General features: G+C 40.2%; 1 long non-coding RNA gene across 1 annotated transcript; it reads left to right on the top strand.

Moving 5' to 3' along the window:
- The first annotated feature begins 22,597 nt into the window (after positions 1-22,597).
- LOC146031633 (uncharacterized) lies at positions 22,598-24,153 on the top strand. The gene is made up of 3 exons (XR_014457101.1): positions 22,598-22,905; positions 22,985-23,129; positions 24,034-24,153. It is a non-coding gene; the product is annotated as an uncharacterized LOC146031633 (long non-coding RNA).
- Positions 24,154-24,465: the final 312 nt, after the last annotated feature.

Genomic DNA, 24,465 nt, shown 5'->3' with positions numbered 1-24,465 from the left:
ATTTGGAAAAAGCATATTTTAGTTTAAAAATAAAATCGTATTTACTGGATTTCAGGTCAATGGTAATGTAGTAACTCACCGATAAGGGTTATCTAACAAGTCTTGAGAATTCTCTTCTTCCACATTTATCATATCCGCACAGTTTCAAGGCGAATTAGCCATATTTAAGCACAAATAACTTTCAATAGCATTATCTATTAATACAAAAAAAATATTACATATTGTCTTGAAATCTGCTTATTTGAAAAAAATTATTAAAAAGGAAAACTTCTAACCTTCTGGTCTTCCATCGGAGAGCTGTTCCCCCTAAAAATTCTCACTATTCTGGTGATGACGTCTAGTTTTTTTAGTTGTTATTGATTTATCTGATTGACTAGATTCAAAGCCCAGAAAAGTGGATTCTGTCATGATACTGTCCCCAAATAGACTTCTAGCACTGGGTACGTTTGCACTTAGATTTTTTGAGGGAAATAACTCAGCATCATCTATCAACCCGTCATAATGTGTTCCAGAGGCAGAATGACTTATTTTCTTATTTTTCGGTTTTCTAAAAAATATAAAAGAAAATGGTCATAAATATCATTTTTGTAAATTTAACCTATGTAATGGGGATTATTCAATGTTGAGGTCTTAGCAGTCAATCTTGCTCAACCACCATATCCCGGTCCCATTATTAGTCAACTCTAACGAGAACACACAGGCTGGTGCAAGAATGGTGCGTGGCCACGAGTTATACCAAGGAATCAACGAGCCGCAGGCAGCTGCTTATCACTTTCCGGCCATTTTCGGCAGAATGAGCCGGACAGCTAGTGAAGTAGAGCTTGTTCTGCTTAGATACCCTGCTCAATCTTGTCGGGGAAGACTGTTTTGAATAGGGCCTGGCAGGCATCTTCTCGATGGGAGATGCATGCTGGTAATTGAACTTCCCCAAAAAATTAAATGTAATTTTTGAACAAACAGTTATTATTGTAACAGATTATTTGTGTCAATAAAATACCTTTAGGTTGCCTTGTATTTTCCGACACACTCCTTCGTTTTTGTGAGCATTTCGAAACATCCTCATCTTGTGCTTGTTGTCTGGCATCTAAAAATCCTGAGACTCCTTGAACCATTATAGGGTTCATACGCCTTCTCATGATTTCTTCCCAAGGCAGCCATTTAATGTTGATTTCAGAGCCCCCTCCAGTTCCTCTGTCTTGTTTTATCTATAACGCAATTTTTCTCTTGGTTTGGCACCTACAATCACTGTAATGTTTCAAACAATTTTGCGCATCACGCCGGTTTCCTGAAACTGATGTTACTTGATTGGATATGTTAACCCATATTTTTCTTTTGTGGCTGTAACAGAAGCCCTTAGACCATAAAGGATATCATAGTATTTGTCCACTAAAAGAACTAATGTTACATTTTTCGGATTCAGTGTATCTAGCTCCTCTTTTCTTTATGGCTTCACCCTCCGAGTCTTCATCATCTGGTTGATGATGGGTCTGTGTAAAATTGGGATCTTAGAGATTTCTTTGACATTGATTAGATGTCCCTTTAGCTTGTTTTATAACACTTTCACCTTGTTTAGTCTTTTTCTATAAAATTTTAAAACATATTTTCGAAATTTTGTCCTAAACAATACTTCACAGCAATGATCACTCTTTCAAAAATGTACCTGTTTCGTTGCTGATTTTTTTTTTTTCTTCATTTTTTTGTGCTTGTTGCCATTGTTCATAAAGAGGGCTCTAAGTCCAATCATCGTCACTTTCTATATACTCAACTGATGAAATCGAATCACTGCCATTAGTGTCATTTTTACTTAAACTTGTGTAATTTTAAAGGGAAAACAATCATATATTTAATACTCAACATTATTTGAAATAACATATAAATTAAAATTCACAATTATATTTTAAAAATAACTTATTAAAGATATGCTAGCCAATAATAGTTTTCAGAAAGGAGTTTGTAATTCAAAAAATGTGGATTTACTAGGTAGTGTGAGATGCCTGATAGTGTATGGTGCAAAACTCAACTTTAAACTAAAAGATGTTTAATAATAACCTGAATATTTAAAAAAACTAAATTTTTTAAACAATCCTAATAAATAAACAAGCAAAAAAAAAATGCCTTTCTAGGAAAAAGGGCAATAAGCTTCTGAGTAGTGCCGTACCATTGTAATCTCCTGCATTCATTTTAGCAAAGCACCTGCCCAAAGAAATTACAACAGTAGAGAAGGTTGATCTTGGTCAGGAAATGGTGCAGGAAAGAATTGATAGACATGTTGCTTTATGCATGCAATGTTGCCCTTGACTTATGGTTTTCCAAATTTATTTAAAAAAAAAAAGTCTGGCAGAAAGTGCAGGAGCCTGACATGCCAATGGTGCCCAAATTATGATCTCCATGATTTCATATTTAGATATGGTATTTAGCATGGTATGGTATTTAGTTTGAAATGCATGTGATGTTCAATAGCAGCATGCATTCATTTTGTATAAATGTAATGCCACTGGAGCATGCATTGCCTTGCACAGCACAAAATGTAGTTGTATATGTACACCAAAACTCACCCACTACAATTCCTGCTCAGCAAATAGTGTTTGAGGTGAGGGGGCTGCTGTATAGAATAAACGATGGTTAGGGTGATGTAATGAGGTGAAGTAAAGCAAAAAGTGGAAGATGTGATGGGTGTTCGTGGAGGGGAGAGGTGACGGAAGGCAAAAACAGGTAAGGTTGAAAGTTAAACTTCACATGTGACAGAGGGCTAGTTTACACGATGACTGATCAATATTTGGTTAGATCGAAGAGTAGTAGTTGGAAAATGTATGCGGATAACCCTCATACCAGTGGGCAAACCATACAATATTGGGCAGACCATCAATCTCCCCAGTGGCAGCACAATGCAATATTTTCTCTAGTGCCACCCACTGTATCTACAAAATGCCCAGCACTGGATATGGGATTGACCTCTGCTGCCAACTTCTAGCAAGAGGGGAGGTTGGGACCTTAAAACTGAAGCCCCGACGTGCAATTAACATGCCCAAGGCCAGACTCAGAGGAAAGCCGCCATGAAAAATAAAAAATATGGTTGTCAGAAAACAGAATGTGTTCGCCATGGAGACCTGGCCCCTTGCAATGCCGATACCTGCCTTAACAAATGCATATGGAGAAATTTAAGGTTGAGCACTCCTACATACGATAACACTGTCCACTAAGGCCTTGTCTGCCCACAAGCACAATCTGCTTCTTCGATTCCTTTTGTAAAAAAAAAAAAAAGCTAACACACACAAATTAAGGTCTCTGATTTCACAGGAATAGTTAATAACAAATTTTTAATGCAAGTACCTTTTTAGAAGTGGATCTAGATGGCCGTGCCGTATGTTGTGAACTTTCCTGTTCTTGTCTGCTCTCTTCACTTTCCTCTGAAGATGATGTTTGGTGAGTCACTGTTGTCTATTTAAAAATAAATAAGCAAGGTGTTAAGTAAAATTTAAATTTTATAAAAAAAAAACAATAAAAAAACCACAACTTTTTCTGCATTTTGCGTGCATTAGAATTCAATAGCTTTTTCTTCCCTGATAATGTGGAAATTTAATGCATGTTTGCTGGTCCTTCATCACTTAATGCAACCTCATCAGTAAATCCGTGAAACTACATTAAAAAATGCAAAATTTTAGAACTAATTTAGAAAAACTGATATTTATTCATTAAGACTTGAAGAATTTCATAATTTAATCTTGTTTAAGCAAGCCTTTCGTCAAATATTATACAATTAATTTAGTAAATAAAAAATATATATACTGCATTTGAAGTTATTACCAGCTGATCATATGATAGCAACATGAAAACACATTTTAAAAACCTTCATTTCTTCAAAATATTTATAAATATTCACTTGCATTAAAAAAATGTGATATGCATAACATATTACCTGCTTTTGTGGTTTGTCAAAACCTTGAACTGTGGGCTTTATAATTGTACTCTGTCGTGGCCTATCTACCACAAAATCCTTCACAATAGACTTTGTTTTTGGTAAAGATTCATCAGAAGATATCTCTTGCTGTAAAGCCTTGCGCCAGTTTTCCACTGACATAATGATTCTGAAAATTAAAATAAAGTAAACTTTAAAACATACAAATATATAGGTACTTTTAAAAGTAGCACAATCATTACTGCCAATGCAACCTATTTAACAATGAATTTGGATCATTAAGAAAAATAATTGATATCAAAATTTGGTAATTAATTTTTTTTTTTTTAAATCGATGGTTAAACAAAAAATATTGTACTCAACTTACAGATGGGTCATGGCTCATCTTTGCAGGGGATGGCGATGCCAGCCGCCATCTGTATAGCGAGAAGGGGACGCGTGTGCACGGCTTGTCGGCGGTCACCCGGGGTCCCTGCCGCCTGCACGCACACACACACACCCCCCCCCCAACCCTGTCCGTCTCCCTAAAGTGGAGACGGACAGGGTTCCCGTCGCCCCGCCAACGGAGATTGAGACGCACGCGCGTCTCAGTCAAATGGCGAGCCGGGCTGCTGGTGGATCGCCAGCTGTGACGTTCTGGCGATTCGCCAGCAAAGAAGAGCCCGGCCCCATCTGTACAAAAAACATAGCAAAAAAAATAACATCTAGTAGGAATATGTACCAACCATCAATGATTCACCATGAATAAAGATTTCTGCCCGATGTAGAATGAATTTGCTATCGATGCTGGAGAACCAGAAGGTCTTTCTCCATAAATATCATACCAAAAAGTTAATTTGCAAATAATATATTCAAAAGATCTCAGACAAGGAGCATTGCCTCATCTCCAAATTTCTGCTATGCCCCACAGGCCACTCATTTATACATAATTTATAACCATCGATATTTAACCATATCAATGATCATTAGTAACGTTTAGCATTATCGATACCAATAGTGACCTTCCAACTATTGTAGTACTTCACATCCCAGGATACATTTCATTTGTTTTGCACTATTGCTATGATGAAACTGTTACACAAGCAGGCTGGGATGTGAAGTTCATTCTGCTGTACGGACGCTATTGCCCAGCCCTATTCCACTGATAGAGGAAAACCATCTTGTTTTCATCCTGCGAGGGCAAATGATTTAGACATCTGCTGTGATCCATCGATGACTACAATTCATCGATGATCAAAGGCCATCCAAAAATGCTACCCAATGCAAATGGGAGCCCCACCCTAAACATCAGTGCACATTAGGGATCCATTGATGGCAATTCTGCAACTGGCCATCAATAGTGCTTAACTATGCAATGGATGGCCATCAATATTTTTACATATCGATGGTCATCCATTGTATTTGATTGATTGGCATGTGGGCCAATCAAAACACGGGTGCGGGGCTATGCTCCGCGTCCCGGCACTTTGGAAAAAAAAAAGAAAAACATTGTTTTGCTATTCCATCGATGGTCGATGGACATCCCTAGTGCACATTCAGAGGCAAACAGCCACCCCTCACCCCCAAAGACCCGGAGCGAACACAGAGCAAACCACATGACAGCAGCTCTTTAGACCACAAGTAACCCCTGGGTGTAGCGCTACCCATTGCAAATTCTAGACCCACCCTTAACACCGGTGTACATGCAGTTGTAAACAGCAGGCACTCTCCCCCAAATACTCTGCGCAAGCACATAGTTAAACCTTACAAAAAAAAACATGGTAACAGCTACACCAACCAAAGTCACATGCCATAGATATCGACAATCTAAGGCGTACCGCTACGCATTGCAAATGAGAGCCCCACCCTAAACATCGGTGCACATGCAGAGGCAAACAGCCACCCCTCACCCCCAAAGACCCAGAGTGAACACAGAGCAAACCACATGACAGCAGCTCTTTAGACCACAAGCAACCCCTTAGCGTAGCGCTACCCATTGCAAATGGGAGAACCACCCTTAACACTGGTGCACATGCAGTTGTAAACGGCAGGCACTCACCCCCAAAGACCCGGCGCAAGCACATATCCATATCTGTACTAGGATTAAACAATGAATGTCTCATCTACAAGAAGCTGAAACAGATAAATGTATATCATGTCTAAGTCATATGTTCCACTAGATAATTCAATTATTATGGACAGAAACCATATGTGTAACAGGAGATGTGATAAACAAAAGACCATTTCTATGTATAATGGGGGAAGGAAAGCATATGACAAGCGTTTCTAAGGAAATAACTGTGTATTCTGGTATATATATGAGAACCAGCACCAGAAATAAAGCCTTCTCTTCCAAGTCACTGTCGTCAGTTCCTTTGGTCCTGGGATATCTGAATACTTCTGCAGGTCGCATTACATCTCTTTCATAATAATGCAAATATTTACCAGTAAAAAAAAGAAAAATAAATGTAAAAAAAAAAAATAGCATCGGCATAATTGTTATTGTGAAAGCTCAAAATTTAACATTAGAAAGCCAGGACTTTTGTGCAATTTCACAAAATAAAAAAAATACAATAATTTACCAAAAGATAGACGCAAGGCTCCACTTCGAATTAAAAGGCAATCCAAATTCAGGAAGGCAAGCTACCACTAGTATCCTGGAACAAATCCAGAAGAAGAAAAAAAGAACACCGGCATAGCGAAGTCAGAAAACACCAACGGAAGTATCCAAAAGATGCCTGCCAAATGACACAGACCCACGCGGTACATGCATTTAAATACTTTACGACGTGGCACGATGTTGAAACGGCAACACCTTAATATCATTGGCTCAAAAATAACACAAGTCATTACGCACCAGTGACACTTTGAATAGGCGGGGCAAAGATCAGGTGATCATAATTGCATCTGTCGATGCAAACGTTAATAGAGCATAATGGCAATTCGAAGTCATCAAAACAACATTGAATACCCCCCTAAGTCTTTTATAAAACATATTTACATAATAAATTAACATACATAAACAGAATCTCGTTTAACTATCTTTCTATATAACTTGAACTGTAAGGAGTAAAAAAAATTTCAATTATTTCTATATCAGAGGAATGTGCTTCTACACTCAGACCAGGAGTTGGATCTCTTCTGCTGGATAAACTAACATAAGTTGCAGATTTTGCCTGTTTCAGCAAGTGAGAAGAAGGCTGCCATTGGTGGCACTTCAGGTGTGAAAACAAGTTTAATTTTGCAGCCAGTATTGCACAAAGATTGTTTCTTACTGAATTCGCCTCTTCATTTACACTGGCCCCAGGCTGCTGAGTAAGTGGATTTTTACCTAAAGATGAACGCTGGTCTGTCACTATGTTCCTCACTATGCTGAAGAACCTTTCACAGGATGCATTGCTATGAGGAATAAGGCAAATAATATTATCAAGCCTAGAAAGCACCAAAAATCTAAATAGGCCACTGACAGGATCTTTCATTTCTGAAACGGTTTTCCAGAACTCATCTATCCTCATGCTGGTTTCAAATGGAGGTAGTACACCACAGGTTTGTTAATCCCTAAATTGTGTAAACAAGTTGTCCAAGGGACAATAATGGAGGTTTGAAGACAAACGGCTATTGGGATTTATAAATTGCACGTCTTTCAGAACTTCATCTTCCAAAGGCATCGCCTTCTTCATATAATCAAGGCCTTTGCAAAAGAACTGCAAAGCTTCAGTGAGAAACCTTCTGTAACCAGCAGTGTCTATTAAATTTTCCCTTCGTGCACAATTTGTGGTTTCAAAGCCCAGAAGGAGCTCTGCGGTTGGTAAGTGTACAGAAGGGTCTCTGTAATTGATGTCGGTTATGTGGTCAGCTCCAGCAAATACTGCAGGCTGCACAAATCTCAGTAATATTTCTTTATATAATTACATCAAGGCTGGGTGTAAAACATGAATCATGGGTGCCTCTGTTTGTAACAGAACATTAACCTTTGCAAAAATATTCAGGATCGCATGTAGGAAAAGAAGGTAAACTTTTGCCCAAGGATTTTTAATTGTGTTTAAAATTCTTTGTTCTCTAGGGCCAAGTTCAGCACTTTGCTCATCACCATCAAAGGTGCTCAGAAAGTAGGAGCATAGCCCATCCCAAGCAAATAAAGTGTGTTCAACAGATTTTGACAACCAGCGGGTTTCGACATGTTTTACTATTTTTTTTACCCCAGTGTTGCAAAATACCATGTATTCATGGAGTGATGACACTCTTTTAGCACTTTTTTGGAAATGATAATAAATATCAATGATCAAATCCTCCACATTTATTGCACGCATTTTTGACGAATGTTCAGCCATTAAGTGAATCAGATGGCAAGGACAGTCTACAACATACACTTTATGCTCTAATGTTTGTTTTCCCATTGCGCGAGTTAAAACACTGTTATGTTTCCCCTGCATATTTGCTGCATTGTCAGCTGAGAATGTGACACACTTATTCCAGTTGATGTTGTGTTTTGTAAGCATCATATTCAAAACATCAAACAGCTCCTGAGATTTGTTGACTTGCAAGACCTCAAATCTAGAAATTCAGTGACAATTAGTCTTGTATCTGGGTGTTCATAAGTCACCCGAACAGGGAAATACTTATCAAATTCATCAGAACTAGCATCTAGTGAAATTCCAAAAATATTTTTCACGCCCTGAAATAACGGATGCAACATCTTGAAGTGCTTCAGGGGCTATTGCAATCTGAATGATGTGCCTTGTTTTTGTTGAAGCACATGCATCATTTTCGACAATTTTTGAATCTGGAAACATTTTTTTAAATACGTTTTTCACATGATCACTGCTAGCAATTGATATATTATGTTCTACCAAGAACCCAGTGAATAAAACATCTGCTGTTGTTACATTGTCAGCTAATCTAGGTTCAGGAGATGAGAAGAAAGAGGTTAATTAAGAAAGAGGGGATTTGGGGTAACTGCCTTAGCAGAAGCTCCATGCTTATCTGTATCTATGTGTTTGCTGACATCATTATATCCCTTATGACTTACAGAAAAAAACAGATGTGCAAAACTCACAAAAAGCAATCGAAGCTCCCACCTTGATTTTTTAAGGAAAGGGTATTTTTCTCGCCAAGAATCTTTAAACAAGCAAAGTCTTTTTGCTATTTTCTTTGTTGTAGCTCTTTCGTTTGCTTCTGCCATGGCTGACAATTGTCATTACTGCCTGCTTTATACTCTGATAGCTATCATCGTGGAAACAAAAACACAACACAATGAAATATTGTAAATACTCAACACAGAGACACACACACATATTCTATTTCAGATACAGTGTTCTTTTCGTTGTGGACATATATTTATAGAGCCTTATTCTAAATTGGACACCTTTGCAGCCACCTTTCTGTGCTGCCTACTTGCTTCTTTATGCTGGAATGCATCCATGGATAATGAGTATCAATGCATCCCACCCACTGATTTCCTGTCCGCAGCTGCCATCATTAATATATGTATTTGCACACACTCCATGTTGGGTGCAAAATGTCTGTTTGAGACAGGTGTCCCATCCTGCCCTGCATGCTACGAGTGAGCATGGAAGTCGGCTTACATGCTCCTGGCACTCCCATGACCCATAGCAACAACACATGTGAAGTAGAATACACATCTTAGTAAATTTCCATCACATAAAATCATTATATAACTTTCCTGCTTCTGCCCTGCCATATCCAACATATGTCACATTTCAAAAACAGACCTAACTTTTGTAGTCACTTTATAAAATCAACTCCATGCCGATATGGATAGTGGGGGTATGAGCGTACTACCTATAGTGGGCGCCCAACTAACATATAAGTACCACAAAGTTTTTATGTGCATTGTTTTGACTGAAATGCTTTAATAACATTATAAAACATACATTAGACAGCAATCTAGATCAATGTTTTAATATAATGATGAAAATGACAATTATATTGAGATGTTGATCTAGATTGCAGTCTACTAGCTGTTTTATTTGTGGAGCAAGACACTTAGTGCCACACCAGTGCATCTACAGATGGAGCCCGCCTCATCTATCGGGGGTCTGGCAGTGGGATTGCCAGCCGCCAGCACCTGTAAGGGGACGTGCACACATGAGACACTCGCACATCCCATTCCGATGGAGCTCCTTGTCGGTCCCCGCCGCCTCCCCGCACTCCCCCTAACCCTGCCTTTCACCTCCCTGAAGTGGAGACGGGCAGGGTTCCCGTCCCCCACCGCCAAAAGACTGGCACGCACGTGCGTGTGACGCTAACGCATCCCAGTCCGATGGAGCAGGCAGCGCCGCTCACTATCCTAGCTCGCCATCAGCATTGAATATACACCTATATATAACTATATGATAATTATATAACTACATGATAATTATACAGGGCACATTATGTATTATATATATAGTTATATATAAATATATATAAATAAATGTATTTATATATCTATAGATATATCTAAAATATGTAGCTGACATAAATACATTTATTTCGTGCTTACTCAGTGCTAGAAGCTGCAGTGACTTGGAAAAAGCCCGCCCCAGCTTACAGTGTAGCCAGCCAGCCCATGATCCTCGTGACAAGTGTGAGAGGTGTGCCTGGGTGGCACGCCAGCATCACACGTCATAGGAGGCGGGGCCAAACCAATCTATTAACTGCCGGAGCCAGGATGTTTGCCCTCTAATAGCAGCTACAATAGCTACTAGGGGGCGAAGTGTCTAAAACTCTGCAGCCGCCCTGTGTCTCACATACACGGTGCGCACATGTGCCTATATATCTCCTCCATGCCCCAGGGAGTGCTGCCGCAAGCAGGCGGCTATGCGCACACAGTGCCACAGGCAGGCACAGTGTCAGTGATACAGCCCGCAGTGTCCCGCGGGCGGTGGAGGTTGATGCGGGAGGTATACAGTGATTATCTCCCATGGCAACCTCCCCCGGCCGCGGGAGGTACACCGGGACAGGGACTGTTAAGAGGTATGGCATTTCATTATAAATTATTTATAAACCTGATGGGCTATAGTCCATTATTCTTATGTGTAGCTGAGACAATAAGGATTATATAAAATCGGTTATAATTAACAAGGATACATTGTTATAATATGCAGATATCTGATTTATTTCCTTTTAGTAAATAGATACATATCCTTCAGAAGTTTCTGGTATGAGTTGTTTTCTAATAAATGTAAATGAATATATCCAGTTGTGTATTAGATGGCTAAATATATCATAGACATGCAAAGGAATAATTTTAAATATTTATAATGAAAACAGAGTTATTATGATTATTTATTTGTAATCTGGCCTGTTTCCATATGTGGCCGTGAGGAAGGAGAGGCAGTGAGCTAGCAGCAAAGGCACCAGGGAATTATCACGGCCATCACTGTTAGTATTTGTAATCACTCCCCTCATGGACAAATGTAGTGCCAATTATCTATGTCCTGAATCATGAGACCAATGTCCTCAACATCAAGTAATTCTTAATAAGTGTCCAAATGTGCTGCAGTCCACATATTAGAATATAACAATTAATGATAATAGATTCAGACCAATATCATTATGTACCTTCTGGGTTGCCATCCAGCTATCACCACTTGACATAACATTTAAGCCTGCTAAATATTTGTAACTATAAAATTTGCTTAGAGGAAAAATCTTCCAATACTCTGTAATGCATTCACTCAAAGTAATTAGTGAGGACCAATCTTGGCCTGTATCGTAATGCACCACTTGGTAAATGCACAATTATTTATTTATTAACAGTTTCTTATATAGTGCAGCATATTCCGTTGCGCTTTACATAGGGGGCAGTGATACAACAAAACAGGGTATTTACAGACAGTCAAAATGTAGGAGGGCCCTGCTCGCAAGCTTACAATCTATAGGGAAATAGGCATTGATACATAAGGATAGATACTGTATTCTTTATTGCATCGATTCCACCAGAATGCAAGGTTCTATGACTGGTTCTGGAATTTGATAAGCTTGCCTGAAGAGATGAGTTTTTACGGAACGCTTATAGGTTTGGAGACTGGAGGAGAGTCTTATTGTGCTTGGGAGGGCATTCCACAGAGTGGGTGCAGCCCGAAGAAAGTCCTGCAGTCGGGAATGGGAGCGAGTAATGAGTGTGGATGAGAGGCGCAGATCTTTGGAGGAGCGTAGAGGACGTGTTGGATGATATTTTGAGATAAGAGAATATATGTATGTTGGTGTAGTTTGGTTTATGGCTTTGTGTGTAAGTAAAATAATTTTGTATTGAATACCAATATTTACCATTTACACACACAGATATATCACTGCACTGCATTGGTGGGCATCAAATGCACTGGGGGGTAATTGGTGCGCAGCTAATGCATTGGTGGGCAGCTAATGCATTGGTGGGCAGCGGTGGCCAGCTAATGCATTGGTGGCCAGCGGTGGGCAGCTAATGCAGCGGTGGGCAGCTAATGCATTGGTGGGCAGCGGTGGGCAGCTAATGCATTGGTGGCCAGCTAATGCATTGGTGGCCAGCTAATGCAGCGGTGGCCAGCTAATGCATTGGTGGCCAGCGGTGGCAGCTAATGCATTGGTGGGCAGCTAATGCATTGGTGGGTAGGGAAGGTCCAAATACCTGTCTGCAATTTGGCTGAGATCCAGGATCCTCCGTCACTGCTATCCTGTACCATAAACGAGTCTCACAAAATGGCTGTGGAGGGAGTGACCAGGAAATGAGTATAAACAAGCCGGATCTGACGACGGTCTGACGAGGCAAGTGCACACGATCATCTCACAATCTGCATACAATCGGCACCCAATCTGAGGTCGGATTGACAGATCTTTACTGCAGTAGGTAGGATCTTCAATCCGACCTACGACCGGCGGGTACGCGCATCGGATCGGAATTGTGGGCTTAAAACAAACGATTTTGCACCAATTCATAGCAAACGCTCGTACGACCCATCGAAATCGGAGGTTTTTATGCCAAATCGTCCTGGTGTGTACGGCCCCTAAATATCCGGTATCTCCAATATCTATATGTATGTTTTTATAGAAATGTTTAATTGAATTTTGTATTTTATGTCACTAAATTGTGTATTTAACCCCCATTAATATATGGGTGTGATTTAAACATCTTTTTATGGTATCTGCGCCAACATCAGTGCATTCTTTATTGTTTAAGGTTTATCTATCAGTTTGACTGTACTCATATGCATCGTTGGCAGCACTCACCATATTTCATTGCGCAAAATAATAGAACATACATTACAACCAGAGAGATAAAAAAGTAATTTACATCTGAATGCTTTAACTTGGTCATACATGTTTATTATAATTAGATCTTTTCCATGCAATTTCGTATTTAAATCTGACAAGTGTTTTGTTATATGAACCATGAAGGGTAGATTTTGTAACCACATTGGATCGAATAACAGGCTGTGTCTTGTTGTTTGATGTCTAAAAATTCAATTATTTCATCTTTTAAAATCCAGACTCTTTGAAGAACCTTGGAGCAGGACAGCCAGGTTACTTCTGTATAGTATGGTAAAGCTTTTAAAAAAGTGAAAAATTGTCGCTGGTTTAAACCACATGATCTTATAAAATGAATAGCTGTTTTTATGGGTTTAGTACATTTTCCATCTTGATAACTTTTGAGCATAAATCTTCTTGGTGTATAATGCAATGCAAGTGATGGAAATTAGGTGTGTAACAAGTTTCATTCATTTTTTTCTGCAATCTTGCCAGAAAGCCATTGTTTTTCCCCTTCATGGAAGGGGCTTCATCTGTTGTGACACAAATCAACTTTGATAGAGGCAGTTCATATGTTTGCAAAAGATCATAAACAAAATTGAATACATCTTCTCCAGTTGTAGTGTCATGCAATGGTACATGTCTAATAATTCCTCCTGAGGAACTGAGCCACACTACCGATGTATATACTCTCATCACAAGTGAAAAAGTATTGAATCTTGATGCTTTTGTTTGGATCTGGTCATTTATATTGCAAGCCAAATCATTTACTCTTTTAGCAACTTTATTTTGAGAGAATGGAATACCTTGAAAAGCCTTCACACTTCCTGGACAAACAATTTCTGCAGCTTTTAGCAGACATTGTTTTATAAAATAACTTTCAGAGAAAGGTTTTGAGTGTTTGGCCATTACCTCTGACAAATACTGGTTTGCAGGAATTTATGACCTGCAAACTGGATTTGTTTTAGGGAACAGGATTGCCACCTAGCAACAGCAGGTGGGTAAAGCTGTGTACACATGGGGGCGATAGGGGCTGAAATTGCTGGAAATATGGTCGCAGGCGACCACATTGCCAGTGATGGGAGTGTGCCCCGGCGATAAATCGCCGGGTGCGCGCTTCTGTTTTCAGCCCCGTTCTAACAAGCTCCTGCGATCAGCTGATTACCTCAGCGGCACTGCCGGCAGAGGTTCCCTTTCATCAGCGACCATCTCTGGTCGCTGATGAAAAGGAGAAACTGAGCAATATATTGCAAGCAATATATGACTGAGCAATATATCTCCCCCGTGTGTACGGGGCTTAAGGCAGCAAGCCTCCCAAATTTTGCTGAGGTAGAGGAAAGTGAAAGAAATTGAAATTGATTGATATATAATCAACGTTATTTGGGGCAATCTTAATTTAAAACTTCCAATGTTGATGACTTATCCTTACTCTCAGGAGTGCACCTTCACATGGGGAACTAGTTGTCATGCTGTCTTATGATATTCTTTCTTTAAACTGGATTTCTATATTCTGTGACCTAACATAGTCTAATCTTATGCTTATGTGATACCCTCTTGCCAATGTCCTCCATAGTGATATGGAACAATACTTAAGTAAATGTTTTCAGGGTATTATAAATGTGAATACACGTTGTGGAATATAATTAGTTTGGTGGTGAAGTATTTACCAAACATTGGACAACCTACATGACAATTGTGTGAGGAGTTTATTACCCTCGTCTACACTTGTATGATGTTAATATGAACTTCTTAAGAGACTCAATAATATATATCCCTCATAGAGGGCATATTTCAAAACAAAAATAACTTTTCACAGAAAAGACTGTAATGTAAAGTTTGTTAAACGAGACAAAATGCCTAATATATCGAACCCCCCTTTCTGGCCACAGAGTTGGAAGTTCCCATACATTATATTGGCTGACAATGTTGTATGGACCGGACCAAAATGCCTGCATATTGGGGGAGAGAATAGTCAATGAAAATTGTTCAAGCACCCAGTTGTGAGTTAAATAAAGTTGGGGTGCGCGAGGGGCAGATATGGTGGAGCCCGCTCAAACAGAGGAGATATATAGGGGGATCGGGGGAGCACGACAAAAAAAGAGTTACCCTGAGTATAAGAAAAAAGGAGCCGAGTGATGCAGCAAGGCAGCAGTGGAAAGCGGGGCTGAGGTACAAAGTTACCGTAGAGACTGGCATCAAGCAGCGGGCGTCATCGCGTTCATGTGGGCGTATGAAGTAGCCGGAGGATCAAACGTGTGCAGTCAGCAGCCGGCTCCGGGGAGTGACAGCCTGCGTCATCGGTGAGGGGAGGCGCCATTACAGGTACAGCCCGGGAGACGGAGGCTGGCTGGAGGAGGAGGCGCGGCTAGAGGGACAGGTCAGCCCAGCGATGAAGCCGATGTAGGGGCAGGCTTGAGGTGACAGAGGCGGAATTGACAGACAGAGGCGACAGCATCATTGGGGGAGTCTGCAGCCGGGTCATCAAGAGGGCGGATGATAGGGAGAGACCAGGCGGGGCACAGGAGCTGTGTGGTGAGTGGTGGAGCAGCCCAGCTGACTCGTGCATGAGTCCTGCATCTTGTACATCCACTGCACCATCTGACAGGTCCAGCCGGAAACACTGTACAGACAGATAGGACGCCCCTATATAATGAGCTCCGCAGCATTATAAAGCCCTTACAGAAAAGAGCTTTTACTAAGGCAGGACTTCCACTCCAATGCTCCAATAAGTCTGTTGGTTTCATTCAAAGACAGAATAGGCGACCCAGCATTTGGTGTAAACCGATTATCTGCTACATATAGCACCTTGTACCTCAGTTGGTATTAATAGACTGGTCTATTACGGTTATCCAGTACCATAAGAGGAAAATTAGTTAGAGTAAATTGTCTACTTGTCTGATACAGGGACTGCAGTTATAAAAAGACCTTCCCTCTGTTAGACTGAGCTGTCTGCAGAGATTATCAGAGTATAACACAGTAAGCAAGGAGTACACCACTGGGGTCCACACAATCCACACTGTTAAGTTCAACATCGGAAAGATTGACTCTGCGTTCAGGACTTCAGGGAAGCAGAGATTATGCAAAATCCACAGCAAAGCAGCTTTAGTTATCCGTCATTATAAACTAAATCAAACATACCAGTATTAACATCTTAACCCACACTCCGCAGGACAAGTATTCAAGTGAAGTAAAGTCGGCACATGGTACATGTATGTCACATACAGTAAAGCATCTTTTACAGTGAAGTGTGAACATTTTTCCTCTAGCCAGCTATATTCGTTAGTAACTGTGCCGGCATTGAGTTCTATTCTAGTTTGGGGATTACTTTCTACCAAGGAGATACAGTTTATAGCACAGTCACAGCTAATTGATAGGATACATTGTTGCACAGAGCAGGAAAAGTGCCTTTATTGGAAGGATTCTATTGTGGATTACAAATTCTTTGTTTCAACTTCCTACTGCAGTGAAAGAAAGATTAGATGTGATAATACAGGCAGGAATTGCAATCATTCCAGGAAGGAAGCAGAATAGTGAATGGTATTTAACTTAACTATGAACAGAGTTCTAACATTCTACAGTATTGATTGGCCAGAATATTCCCAGAGAGGATTACAAATTCTTGTTGGAGGTTCAGCTAATTATTATGTCACACCTCACCTTACAGGATTCAGGTGGGGAATTTAGTTTCCAATATTTATTAGCCACCCCCTCACCTTACAGGACTCAGGTGGGACCCTTTAGCAGATAAGGAACTACCGGATAACATTAACTGGGACTTATACCAAATTAACCAAAAGTGCTTAAGGTATTTGTTTAATCACTAGTGTACACTGGGTAAAATCCCTATTATTGCGCAATAATAATTTATGGTCATTTATATATGCCTTATTGTTGATTGAAGCTTGTTAAAACAAACGTTTAAATTTAAAGTATTATTTGGTATGTAATGCTATGTGTTCTTGGTCATATACCACTAATGTATAATATTTGCAGTTAAAGGAGACGTTCCAGATGTCGGAGTGAACTGGACTAAAATTCTTCAATTCCAGTAAAATAAAGTATTGTTTTGGTGTTGTGCCATTCGTTCAATCAGTTTGTGCTGAGTGGAAGTTCAACTGTACCTATGCATAATCTTATGGTTAGTAACTTTATTGTTACTGCAAAATCCAAGGGCGGCTCCCCAAGCACGCCCTATCGAAATATATATATATATATATCTATATTTCTATACCCTACTATCTTTTTACCACCAAAGCTTGGGGTGGCACATAAATTGATTTACCTATACGCAGTGCTGAATACAGAGTTACACTTAGTTCTCCCTAAATCCCCTTTTCCTAAGATTTTAATATAAGGTTACATACATAACTGATTTATCTGCGTGTGCCATGGTCTGAATCTTTACGATGCCCAATAGAACTTGGGGCTCAATTCCACGCTACCACAGCCTGTCTGTGTGACCGTAAGCACACCTGGCAGTCGATGTTCCTCATTATTGTGTCAATGCTGCAAATGTGTATGCAGTTGCTGAGGTCTCTGCAAGTATTCCAGTGGCAGCCGTATCCTTTTTTTGGGGTGGCAGCTTTACATGCGATGATTAGTAAGTCTGTACCTTGAAAAATCACAAATTTGCATGCAAACAGGAATTTGGCCCACAGAGTCAAACTCTTTTGCACATAGATATGCAAGTGTCACGTATCAAAATATTCATCAAATCTCGTGAAGCGGTTCTGTCACATCACATTGCATCTAAGTTTTATTGGCAAGCAAAAAAGGTTGTCCGGAACCTGGTGGGTTAATAGAGGATGTTTGGTTCATTTTCAACAATAGTGAATGAGGGCACCTATGCATACAATTAATACTTACTACTATGTACTGTATATATATTTATATACAGCCCTTTTATGCCTTAATAACATTAAAATACCCATGTAAGCCTTTGTCTCTGAGATATATAGGGAAACTTTTTTTATTCTCCGAAATATATTTCCTTTTTCAATAAAAATGAGTTCAATAAAATTGAAAGTTGCCATCTGTGTGAACAGATGGGGATTAGCACAGGGATAGTCTGTCAGGATTGCTGACATATTAACAACCTAATCATGTCATACAAGGTCAGTGATAAGAGAGTTCAAATCTGGGGACATCAGAAATCTTTCTAGAGGTACTCAGCCCCGCACCAGCAGCTGACATGCTTCATTAAAATATGCATGAGCTGAGCCGCTGCAGCTGAAATATTTCTACAAGGTTTTGTTTTACAGGTACTAGATTATCACAAAGGAATTCTGAGTTGCTGTAAGTGGATCAGGATTTAGGGATATCCCTATACAAGCTGAAATGAATTAATCACTAGCTCAGTCCTGACTGAGCCACCTGTGCTGACACATGGATACTTACAATTATGGTCATCCGGGACAGGAGCCGAAAACCACAGGATTTATTGTGTACCATACGTGACCTTTTCAATTAATCATTCTACAGAAAAAAAAAAAATTATGGTTTTAAAATCTTTGCAGCCTATTTTTAATATCTATTTTGGAATTTGCTTGAGCTGCATAAGGCCTGCAGTTTATTCACCTACAGTACATTTATTTTATTATGGTGTCTATATGAACATAGTAAAAATACAGAAAAACCGTTTTACCAAAGCCTATTTTTTGGATAGACTATCAAACAATAGAGGCTTCTGGTTGGCTGATTGCATCTAATCACATTATTGCAATTATATCAGAAACCCTGCCACAGTAATAAAGAATATTTCCTTTTGACCTTTTAAAAATAAAGTTAACAGATGTATATACTGTATTAGTGTGAACTTAATTTATTTCTATACTTTTCTTTTTTTTTTTTTTTTTTACAGGTTGAATGTGTTTTATTAAGGCACCCTTGCTAAGCTCCAGCATCTTGTGTATAAGGCCAGCTCTACATTGTTTTAATGTTTAATGGTACAGTACTGGCCAAAGAGTCTGGCAGATGGTATAAATAATAATTTACTGCATTAGCTTGACAACTGCAAGTTTGGCTATGGGGAACCGATGGCAGATAAACACAAACATTGTAATAGCAATGAACAACTTGTAGTTCACAGTAACAGTTTGGGAAGTAGTCCTACATGCTAGGAGTAAAGCCTCGTACACACGGGGGGAGATATATTGCTCAGGAATATATATGCTAGCAATATATTCCTGAGCAATATATTGCCCAGTGTCTCCTTTGCATCAGCGACCGGAGATGGTCGCTGATGAAAAGGAACCTCTGCTGGGGGAGCCGCAGAGGTAATTACAATGGGGCAGAAAACGGGAGCGTGCACCCGGCGATTTATCGATTATAGCCCCCATCGCCCCCGTGTGTACACAGCATAACTGTTGCTAGACACAGATAATATGTATCAGTAGCTGGATCACTGTAATGAGATGTACTGCAAGGTATAGAGCAGGCATACGGTATGTACAAAAATAAAGGCCTCCATAATCTGTGCGTTTTGGGTCCGATTTCACCTGATTCCGGCAGATTGGCCCGAGGTATCAGGTCAAATCGCATATGTATGTATGACATCCAATGCGTGGTCCCGTGCGCATCGGATGTCGGACGGACTGCACATAGAATAACTCATATGTGCAGCCATCAGTGGCACATCGTGGGTGCTTTTTATCACCCGCAATGTATCACATCCAAAACGGTCTGTAGGTGTGTGCTAGCGGTGCCACACCTTGGCACACACCTATTTGCAGAGCGAGGAAGCATCCTCTGTGGGTGGCATGCAGGAGATTGTGGGCAGCCGTTGCTTCTTTTGAATGGGTTTTTAAAGAATTCTTCTGCCCCCCTTGCCTGCATCTCCGCGGGAGTTACATGTAAAAATGGCGCATCAAGTGCAAAATCGTAAGTAAGCCCTCACGGAGAGTTGGAAATGGTTGTCTGAATTTTCCTTAGGACAAGCCGGCCTAGTGTATGGGGCCGTAACTGACATCACCATCAGCAGCACATATTTTCAACAGTCTTATCCGTGATGCTAGAGATCCCAAATAAGTCGAAAGGATCTCTTCATACACTCACTTCTGAATAGCCTACATTTCTATCTACACGCCCACAACTAATCCTACCTGCAAATTCCCTGTTACCCCTCATTTATTCTTACTCAGGCTCTGACAATAATTGAGAGCTGTACACTGACATAATTGCATGCATCCCTGAAACTGGATCAAAGTTGTTAATGCAAAAACTCCATTGGGGCTATTTAACCTTTGCTGATTTGCAGTATGTCCAGAACACAATAACAAAAACTAGATGGTAGTGTGTTATTCAGAATAAATGGTTTCATTTTATTTGTATATGTTTTTGCATAATAATCAATGTCTTATTGGTTGTCAATACAGTTCTATTCTGTATTGAACTAATCACATCTATTTCCATTTTAGATTTTAATATTTTTAAAGTTGCTGCATTAATATTATTTTTCTGTTGACTTATGTGTTATCTCCATAAATAATGTCTTACCCTACCCTACTTTACATACTAGTATAAATTACCTTGTGAACATATTAGCAACATTATTCATTTCAGTAATTTTACACTTCAAAGCATAACATTTAAATGTTCATTCATTGCCAATATGATGATCGATACAGCCCAAGATTTACTATAACAAAAACAATAACAAAAGCAAAATAGGAGACCTCCATATAATACTGCCTGAAAATATCTTATTGTATTCAGTGTTGTAGATAATATAGGGTAATAAAGTGTAGCAGTATATAATGCTCCTTTTACACCAAACAACAAATTACCGGTTGAAGCAGTTCTACCTTTTAATTTGTTCAGTCTAAAAGGCTTAAATCGTGGTTTGCCGACCCTTGTTTTTACCAGGGTTGATGACCCGGGTTGACCCTTTGAAACCCGTGAAATTCTGCAAATTACCGGGTTGACATTTTTAACCAGATAATTTGCTGCTCAGTGTGTAAGAATGTCAGACGGCACCCGGCAAAATGACCCAGCAATCAATTGCTGGGTCACAGGTCTAAAGGGGTTATAAGAAAGAAATTTAGTTCAGAAAACTTTGGTACTTATGTATTATCTAGGCTCCCATGTTAAATGCACCCCATTTTTTCATACCTCTACTATCCAACTACGCATGGAGTTGATTTTATATAGTGTGGTGAGCGCAGCGAGCCACCGTGCCCGAAGCGTGGCGAGCGGACGCGGTCTCATAACAAAAACGGGAGCCCAGATATTACATAAGTACTAAAACTTTATATGCAGTATTTACAAAGTTGAATCACTACAGTGTGAAGGGCAGAAACATTCTCCACAGGGCTGGTCATACAGTACTTAGTGCTCCCTACAAACTATACATTTTCACCCTACTATGGGTGATTTTCATATTTTGAAATGTAATGTGCAATATGACTCTTGTGTTTATACTTTGTTTATTGCTCCAATAAAAATATGTTTATTAAAAAAAACCTTTACACCTTTCAGTTTCACATTTAAGCAGTTTATACACGTTATGTTTGCATGCAGATGATATAATAAACTACAAAAAAAAGTGTCTGAAGAAAAATATTCTAAACAGCAAATATTTATTTAATAGTAAATTACTTTAGAATAGAGTATTAACTTATATTGAAAAATACTTAGTCCAGTATTCAATGCCTCTGATTCGCCATTTGAAGATCACCAACCTCCTTGTGGGTTTTCCTGGGTCGACTCACGACTCGTTCATTTTAAGCCAGTCTGCCTTGTATGCTGATTTCGAGCGTGGACGAATGCCAGATGGCTGGCGGTTAGGTAAGTAGTTTTTTTTATTATCTGCAGTAATATCTTATTAAAAATGCACTACTCCAACTTACTTATTGGTTTTTTTTTTATGTTTCCTTAGGTGATGGTAGTTACCCCAACAAAGATTGGCTGCTGACCCCATTATCTGATCCAGTAGGTAAGCCTGCGGAAAGATACCAAAGGGCTCACACGACAGCGAGGGCAGTAATTTAAAGAACCTTCTGTCTCCTTAAAAGCCGGTTCCGGTGTTTAGACAAGACCGGCGGAACCCTTTTATACTCGCGGCATTGTGAATGCTTGTTGTGTTTTGCACAACATTTGTGTCGCAAACCGTTTACCAGTGACTGTGGATTCCGCGGTTTTCCGGAATGGGGAGCTCTCCACAGACTTGCATACTGGTATGAATGAACGAGCAGATGCGAGAGCACGTCTGATCCGGTCTTTTTTCACACGCTGTGATTATGATTTATAAAACTTTCTTGAATGCTCATGCATGTTAAATTATTTTACAATTACAAGCTCTTCTCTCTTTACTTTTGTTTTTCAGAGTTCCGTTGCCTCTGGCTTACTGTTTTTGGCTTGTTGCCGCTGTTGTCCCTGTTGGGCTTTTCCAAGTGACTTACTTTGTTTCTGTTTTGAATGGTTGTGCTTTTGCACCCGTTTCTGCACATGTATTGGAGCAGTCAGTTTTGTCTTAGGAGTGACACCACTAGAGATGTTCCACATACCCTCAAGTAAGTGAAGCATCTCTGCAGATGCTTTCCCCACCCTCCCCTGTCGTAGCAGGAGTCTTTTAGCTGGGGCCTGCGGGGGTTAAAATATGGTTGATCTCCCGCAGGCCAAGGTACCCAGCTGGTAGACTCCTGCTTCTAAAGTGCTATTATTTTTTTTTTTAAGGTGCTTCCCGGATGCCAACACTGGTTGGTAAATATGTGGTGCGGCTGCAGTGCTGTGCTTGAAGACAGATGTGTGCCAGCAACCTACCTGGGACTTGAAGCAATGTACAGGTGAGTGTTGTTCTACTTGGTGTGGTGGAAACTGTGCTCCTTACAAGTGTCAGTAACACCCGTTGTTCTTTTGTTTCAGCTTCCTCGAGTGGCAATCACCTGGGACATTATACTTGGCCTGGACTGACAGCTTCGCTATCTGGACACATGTGGAAACCCTGCAGTGTTGTGCTCGCTGACAGGTGTGTGCCCGCATCATCCCTGGGTCTTGCTGCAATGTACAGGTGAGTGTCACTCCAGTTTGGGTGTATATTATTTTTTTGGAGGAGCCATGGTGGTTAAACAACTTTTATTTTCATGAATGAACTTACTTACGTTGTTTCACACCCTAAGTGGTGGCTTTTACTGGGTCAGGACAAAGCTAGTAGGTCAGGTTTGTCCTGCCCCTGCAAAACACACCACAGATCATTAGGAGCCCAGGCCCCCCCCCCCCCTCCTCACCATCGCTGCAGCTTTAGTACGCCGCTGCACCACAGCCACCCCTGTCCCTGCTGCCTGTCAATTATTCACAGAGGCGGCAGCCTCGGAGATGTTTCGCATTGGCTCCGGAGGACTCGGGCGACTGAGTGCTCCTGAGTCCCCCTTATCCGCCCCGAACATCCCCTAGCCTGTCCCCTAACATCACTGCTTTAAAATGACAGGTGGCTAGGTTACAAGAGCACCGGGGTACAATTGCCGCAGCACAGGTGATTGGGGGTGTTCAGAGGTAGTGCGCCAGTGGTGGACAGCTGGACTCCACTGGTCCACACCTATTTCATATTTGAGCTATGGTTGGATATTTTGCGGGACTGGCCGCGAGTCCGCAAAATTTTCGCCCATACCACCCAAGGGGTTAACTGCTGTGCCCACCAACACTGCTTTTTGCATCCCTTCTTATTCCACACTGTAAAAGGACAGTGAGGATTCCATCTAACTTCGAGGCCTGTGGCTGTGCTGCAATCGTACGCTAGTAGCAGTGTTTTGCCAGCCTCTTTTGCAATTTCCGCCTTGCTCCAAAAAGGGAGCAAGGGGGAAGCTGCCCATGCATGGGTGTCAGTGAAATGCCAAACCTTTGTCCTCTGACTGCGAGCATACATACACCATAGTACTAACAATTTCACTTATACAGTACCTTTAATTTTCTTGCAGCATCTTCAGCAGCAAAATAACTACGAAAATCAACTGTGACACTTGGCCAGGACTTCGGCCTTCTACTATTAAATGTTTTTGAAGAAATAATTCCATTTTCAAAAATTGCTTTTATTGCAGATTACAATAAACTTTTAGTTCACAGTTGAAAATTGTCATTTGTCATGAAAAAAGTCATGAGTTGCTTTTCAAGCTTTGAGAATCGAATGAACAGGAGGCAAACCTATCTGTCCCAGTGGGATAGCACTAGTGATGTTACTGTGGAAAAACCACATTATGAACTAAGAGATGATTTTAATAAACTAGAAGATCTTTTAAAAGCAGAAATGCGACACTGGTTAGACAGCACAAATCTGCAAAAATATGCAGACCAAAAAATGATCCCTAGAGGATTAAGACTTTTTAAGCCATCTGTATTTGAGAATGATGAAA

Source organism: Crinia signifera, chromosome 1, assembly GCF_055691185.1.
Source record: "Crinia signifera chromosome 1, ASM5569118v1, whole genome shotgun sequence".
In the NCBI taxonomy this organism is placed as follows: domain Eukaryota; kingdom Metazoa; phylum Chordata; class Amphibia; order Anura; family Myobatrachidae; genus Crinia; species Crinia signifera.
The sequence above is the reverse complement of the archived record's forward strand: the minus strand, read 5'-3'. Positions and strand labels throughout refer to the sequence as shown.